A 6,722-nucleotide genomic window follows, 5' to 3' on the forward strand; every position below is an offset into this window, starting at 1 on the left:
AAGGAATGAGCTAGGAAGGAAGTGGGAGAATTTAATCCAGGCAGAGGGGATACGATGGAGAATGCCTGAGCTTCCCAAGTAGGAAGAATTGAAAGGCCATTGTGGTGAAGTATTATTAAAAAGGGGGAAGGTGGCATTAAATAGCGCTGTCAGTCCAGGCAAGGATAAACCATATGTGCCGGGCTACGTAAGCCATGGTAAAGAGGCTGGTCTCTGTTCTGAGTATAGTGGGAAGCCAGGGAAGGGTGCTCAGGCTCTATGCCCCATACTACAAGTCAGAAAATTTCCCAAAGTGGGAAACATCAGCGTAAACTGTTTGGCTCACTTCAGTGCATTTCCATTCTCTCCCAAGATCTTGTCATAAAGTCCTGGATGCTTTAGCTCCTTTCCAATTCTTCAAATATCTGGATATTTGCTTTGGTTTGGCTTTTACCCAGTTTTGGTAGCTATCCTCAGCTGGTGTTTGGTCTGATACAAGCTAACCTGAAGCAAAAGTCTTCTCTCACTTTCTCTGAAGACTACAGGCATACCTCAGAGATAGTGTGGACTCCAGACTACTGCAGTAAGGTGAATATCGCAATAAACTGAGTCACACAAATTTTTTGGTTTCCCAGAGTATACAAATAAATAAATAAATAAATATATATATATATATATATATATATATATATGCTTTGGGCTTCCCTGGTGGTGCAGTGGTTGAGAGTCCGCCTGCCGATGCAGGGGACACAGGTTCGTGTCCCGGTCCGGGAAGATCCCACATGCCGCGGAGCAGCTGGGCCTGTGAGCCATGGCCGCTGAGCCTGCGCGTCCGGAGCCTGTGCTCCGCAACAGGAGAGGCCACAACAGTGAGAGGCCCGCGTACCACAAAAAATAATAATAATAATAATAATAAAAACTAGAAGGACTCAACAGTAGATTAGGTGATACAGAGGAATCTCTCAGTGAACTGGAAGACAGAGTAGTGGAAATCACTCAAGCTGACCAGAAAAAAGAATTAAAAAAAAATAAAGTCAGTTTAAGAGAACTTTGGGACAAACATCAAGCACACTAATGTTTACATTATAGAGGTCTCAAAAGGAGAAAAGAGAGAGAAAGGGGCAGAGAACATATCTGAATACATAATAGCTGAAAACCTTCCCTAACCTGAGAAAGGAAACAGACATCCAGGCGCAGGAAGCAAGAGAGTCCTAAACAGGATCAACCCAAAGAGGACCACATCAAGACACATTGTAATTAAGAAGGCAAACATTAAAGATAAAGAGAGAATATTAAAAGCAGCAAGGGAAAAGCAAAAGGCTATGCCCAAAGGAACTCCCATAAAGTGATCAACCAGCAGAAACTCTGCAAGACAAAAGAGAGTGGCATGAAACATTTAAAATGATGAAAGGGAAACAACCTACAACCAAGATTATGCTACCTGGCAAGGCTTTCATTGAGATTTGAAGGAGAGATCACAAGTTTTACAGACAAGCAAAAGCTAAAAGAGTTTAGCACCACAAAACCAGCTTTACAAGAAATGTTAAACAGATTTCTCTATGTGAAAAAGAAAAGGTCACAACTAGAAATACGAAAATTACAAAAGGTAAAATCTCATTTTTAAAGGCAAATATACAACAAAGGCAGTAGATTAACCACTTAATAAAGCTAGTAGGAAGGTTAAAAGACAAAAGTAGTAAAATTATCTATATCCACAATAAAGAGTTAAGGGATACACAAAACAAAAGAATGTAAAATATGATGTTAAAAACAGTAATCATGGTGGGGGGTAGTAAAAATTCAGGGTTGTTAAAATACATTTGAATTTAAGAGATCAGCAACTTAAAATAATCACATATGTATATAGATTGCTATATATAAACCTTGTGGTAACCACAAACCAAAAATAATAGATACACACACAAAAAAGAGAGAAGAATCCAAACATAACACTAAAGATAGTCATCAAATCACAAGGGAAGAGAGCAAAAGAAGAAGAACGGAATAAATACCTATCAAATATTACTTTAAATGTAAATGGACTCCTTGAAAAATTAAAAATAGAACTACCATACAATCCAGCAATTCCACCCCTGGGTATTTATTCAAAGAAAATGAAAACACTGATTCAAAAAGATATATGCACTCCTGTGTTCATTGCAGCACTATTTACAACAGCCAAGATATGGAAGCAACCTAAGTGCCCATCAACAGATGAATGGATAAAGAAGATCTGGTATAAATATACAATGGAATATTACTCAGCCATAAAAAAGAACAAAATCTTGACATTTGCAACAACATGGATGGACCTAGGGAGTATTATGTTAAGTGAAATGTCAGGCAAAGGCAAATACTTTATGATTTCACTTATATGTAGAATCTAAGAAACAAAACAAATGGACAAATATAACTAAACAGAAACAAAATCACAGGTACAGAGAACAAACAGGTGGTTTGCTGGGGGCAGGGGAGGAGAAAAATAGGTGAGGGAGATTATGAGGTACAACCTTTCAGTTACAAGATAAATGAATTACAGGTATGAAATGCGCAGTGTGGGGAATATATTCAAAACTTAAGTAATATCATTGTGTGGTAACAGATGGTAACTAGACTTACCATGGTGATCATTTTGAAATGTATAGAAATATTGAATCACTATGCTGTGTACCAGGAACTAACATAGTGTGGTAGGTCAGTTATACTTCAAAAACAAACAAACAAACAAACTCATAGAAAAAGAGATCAGATTTGTGGTTACCAGAGGTGGGGGGTGGGGAGAGGGGAATTGGAAGCAAGTAGTCAAAAGGTATAAACTTCCAGTTATAGGATAAGTACTAGGGATGTAATGTACAACATGATAAATATAATTAACACTGCTATGCATTATATATGAAAATTATTAAGAGAGTAAATACTAGGAGTTCTCATCACAAGGAAAAAATGTTTTTTTTAAATTAATTAATTAATTTATTTATTTTTGGCTGCATTGGGTCTTCATTGCTGCGCGAGGGCTATCTCTAGTTGTGGTGTGCAGGCTTCTCATTGTGGTGGCTTCTCTTGTTGCAGAGCAACGGGCTCTAGGCATGTGGGCTTCAGTAGTTGTGTCACATGGGCTCAATAGTTGTGGCTCACAGGCTGTAGAGTGCAGACTTCAGTAGTTGTGGCTTGTAGGCTCTAGAGTGCAGGCTTAGTAGTTGTGGCGCATGGGTTTAGTTGCTCCGCAGCATGTAGGATCTTCCCAGACCAGGTCTCGAACCCATGTCCCCTGCATTGGCAGGTGGATTCTTAACCACTGCACCACCAGGGAAGCCCTCTATGTTTTTCATGTTGTATCTACATGAGATAATGGATGTTCACTAAACTTACTGCGGTAATCATTTCATTGTGCAAGTCGTAAGTCAAATCATTATGCTGTACACCTTAAACTTATACAGTGCTGCATGTCAATTGTATCACAATAAAACTGGAAGAAAAAAATAGTAATGGTGTTGGAAAAATGGCACCAGTAGACTTGCTCAACACCTGGGTGCCACAAAACTTCAATTTGTAAAAACACAGTATTTGCAAAGTGAGATAAGGTGAAGTGCAATAAACAAGTGCCTGTATTTCATTGTCTTCAGTTACCTCAACACTCTCACCTCCTTTATTGTCCTTCCTTCTCTAAGCTGATGACCTTGCCTAACTCCTCAAGGAAAAAATAAAATCCATGAAAACCACTGCTAGCTTGTAGCAGATATGGCAAAGTAGAGCTCTCAGCAGTCCCACAGATCCAGGAAAACAAAAATTAGACTTCAGGGAAACAAACGCAGACAACACTTGAGAAGTGAGCCCTACATTTGATGTGGCTTTTGCCCTTAGGCCATTTACCAGGTCTCAAGCTGTGCAATGGTGAGAAGGCAAGAAACCAAGCAGAAATCATCTGCTAAAATGATGAGCAGAGCTTTTGGTGATTTCATGTACTGAGCAGAGAAAAATTATAGTTTACGGCCCACCAAGGAAGACGGGCCTTGATAAACTCTCCAGATTTCTGTGGCTACTCCTTAAGACACTCTAGGAATAAGGGCAAGTAAAAGTAGACCAACTCTCACAAAGCCTGTAACAGCCTAAAGTTATCTCCATCCCCAAGAGCATCAATATGATCTGGCCCCACTCTAACTGCTGACAAAACGGAAGTTAAATCCTTTTAGGGGAAGATAGCATCAACCAGACTCTATATAAATAAGTAAATAAATAAATAAACAAACAAATTTTTAAAAATCGGAGTTAAAAATAATACCAGGCATGCTAGTCTTGGTGAAAATTTGATTAACCATCAAGTTAAGAATAAAAAAAGATTTTATTTGAGCAAAACTGAGGATTATAACCCAGGAGACAGACTCTCAGCTCTGATAACTGTTCCAGCTATTAGAAATCGAAGGCACGGTCATACACATTTTTGAGACAAAGGCTCAAACATCAAAATGACATACTGACCTTTTACTTAAAGTTCACCAAAGATATATAGTCCAGGTAAGCACAAAAAAAGAGAGCAGCAAGCCACCATGACCCCTACAGACTTGGGAAAGAATCAATCTTTTAAGAAGTTACATTGCTAGTGTCAGAAGAAAGGGGGAAAAAAATGTATCTTTATGGTCGAGCAGGAACTCCCATCTTTTTTTTTTTTTTTTTTTTTTTTTGCGGTATGCGGGCCTCTCACTGTTGTGGCCTCTCCCATTGCGGAGCACAGGCTCCGGATGCGCAGGCTCAGCGGCCATGGTGCACGGGCCCAGCCGCTCCATGGCATGCGGGATCTTCCCGGACGGGAGCACGAACCCGTGTCCCCTGCATCGGCAGGCGGACTCTCAACCACTGCGCCACCAGGGAAGCCCAGGAACTCCCATCTTTGAGGAGGTTTGGTTACTGTATAATTCAGATACACATTGCACACTAGGGAGAGAGGAAGGAGGTCCAAACAGACAGACAGAGAGAACTTTATGTTTGAATTTTCTTGTCCTGTCTTAAAATATAAATTTTATTTCATCATCAGGAAATAGGACCAAAAGACAGAAAAGCAAGAGAAAAACTGACAATAGAAACAGACCCACAAGTAATCCAGATATGGCAGTTATCAGACATTGATTTTTTTTAAGTAGGAGTATAGCTTATGAGAAAAATATTGTGGGATTACCAGCTATGTGAAATGTTTATCTGAGGTTGGAAAATGATGAATTTCTGTTGATGCCAATCTGCTCAGCAGTGTGATTCCTCCCACCCCCCACCAACAATGCCATCCTATCCCTTGGACTTTCAATATGCCTTAGCCTACTCCTAACAGTTAGAATCTCTAACCCTGTGCTTAAGAATTATTTATTCCAGAACTTTCAAAACCTCTACTGCTTGGGCTCACAACAGGCCCAAAGTGCTTCAAATAATGATTCTCAGGAGATGCTGAATGAAGGCCAAAGTAAGACAATTCTGAGGTGTGTGTTTTGCACTGTTCCCCAGAGTTTCCCCATGGAAACTACTGGGGTAGCTGGCTTAATAGTACATCTTCTACTGGATGTGTTCCCTCCTTTGTTACTTCCCCATTTCTCAACTAGTATAATCTATACTTCCCAAATAAACTCTTTTAACCCAAATCCTCATTTCAATGTCTGCTTCTGAGAGAATCAAAACTTAAGCTCTCACATGTACAGGTGCAGGCATAAATAAATATTTCAGAGTTGGAGTTTTGCCAGTTAAGTACAACAGAGAGAGGGAGAGGCAAAGGAGCATAATTATAAATTTAACGCAAACCTGGGGAAAATAAGAAAAAATAAAAAAAGTATAAAATCTCATTGGATATATCCAAGTTCCATATGACTTTTCCCTCTTATAAAATGCCCTCTATTCACCCCCATTGTCAATTCAGACCATCTCAACACCTGCAAGATATCTGAATTTTAAAAAATAACGTTCAAAAATATCTGAATAGAGAAAAAAACATTCTTCCAGAGACAACTAGATAATATACCAAGAATTGTGTGGTTTCAGAAGGGAATGCTTGAATTGTTCACTGAAATAATCATTGAATTATTTCGGAAGGGAATGCTTGAATTATGCCTCAGTTTGGCGTATTACACTGTGTATGCAAATATTCTCTAACACCTGACTTTAAGAGCTCACATTTTATGCAATGCCCTATCAGCCCTTTTAATCTAGCTGCACGTTATAATCACTTGAGGAATGTTTTTTTACCACCTCCAGAGATTTTAATTTAATTAATGTGGGGTTGGGCCAGACTTCAGCATTTTCTTAAAAACCCCACAGACAGTTCTCATGTTTAGCCAGGGTTGTGAACCACAGATCTAAGGGATTGTGATAAATGATGTTTATGTAATGTTTCTCCTTTTCAAAGTGATTTTCATAAAGTGCAACATACTCAAACTAAAATAAGCCACAGTGGCCTGCACAGGAAACTGTTTCTCTGGTTTGTCACTCAGGCCCCAGAATCTACCACTTCAGAAATCTCTCTATGACAATATATGGAAAAGTTCTATACAAAGATGACAAAAAAACTTATGGAACATGCATGCACTAAGCTCACCTTTTGTGGCATCTACATTTTACTATACATTAATTTAAAAATAAAGATATGTGATAAACTACCAAAGGTACATAGTAGGGGAATCTGATAACAATTTCCAGTTCTTCCTCATGAAGGAATGTATGAAAACTCTTGGTCATTATGATCAAAGGAATAGTTTCTTTCCCATCAAGTC

This window comes from Pseudorca crassidens, chromosome 14, assembly GCF_039906515.1.
Source record: "Pseudorca crassidens isolate mPseCra1 chromosome 14, mPseCra1.hap1, whole genome shotgun sequence".
Lineage (NCBI taxonomy): Eukaryota > Metazoa > Chordata > Mammalia > Artiodactyla > Delphinidae > Pseudorca > Pseudorca crassidens.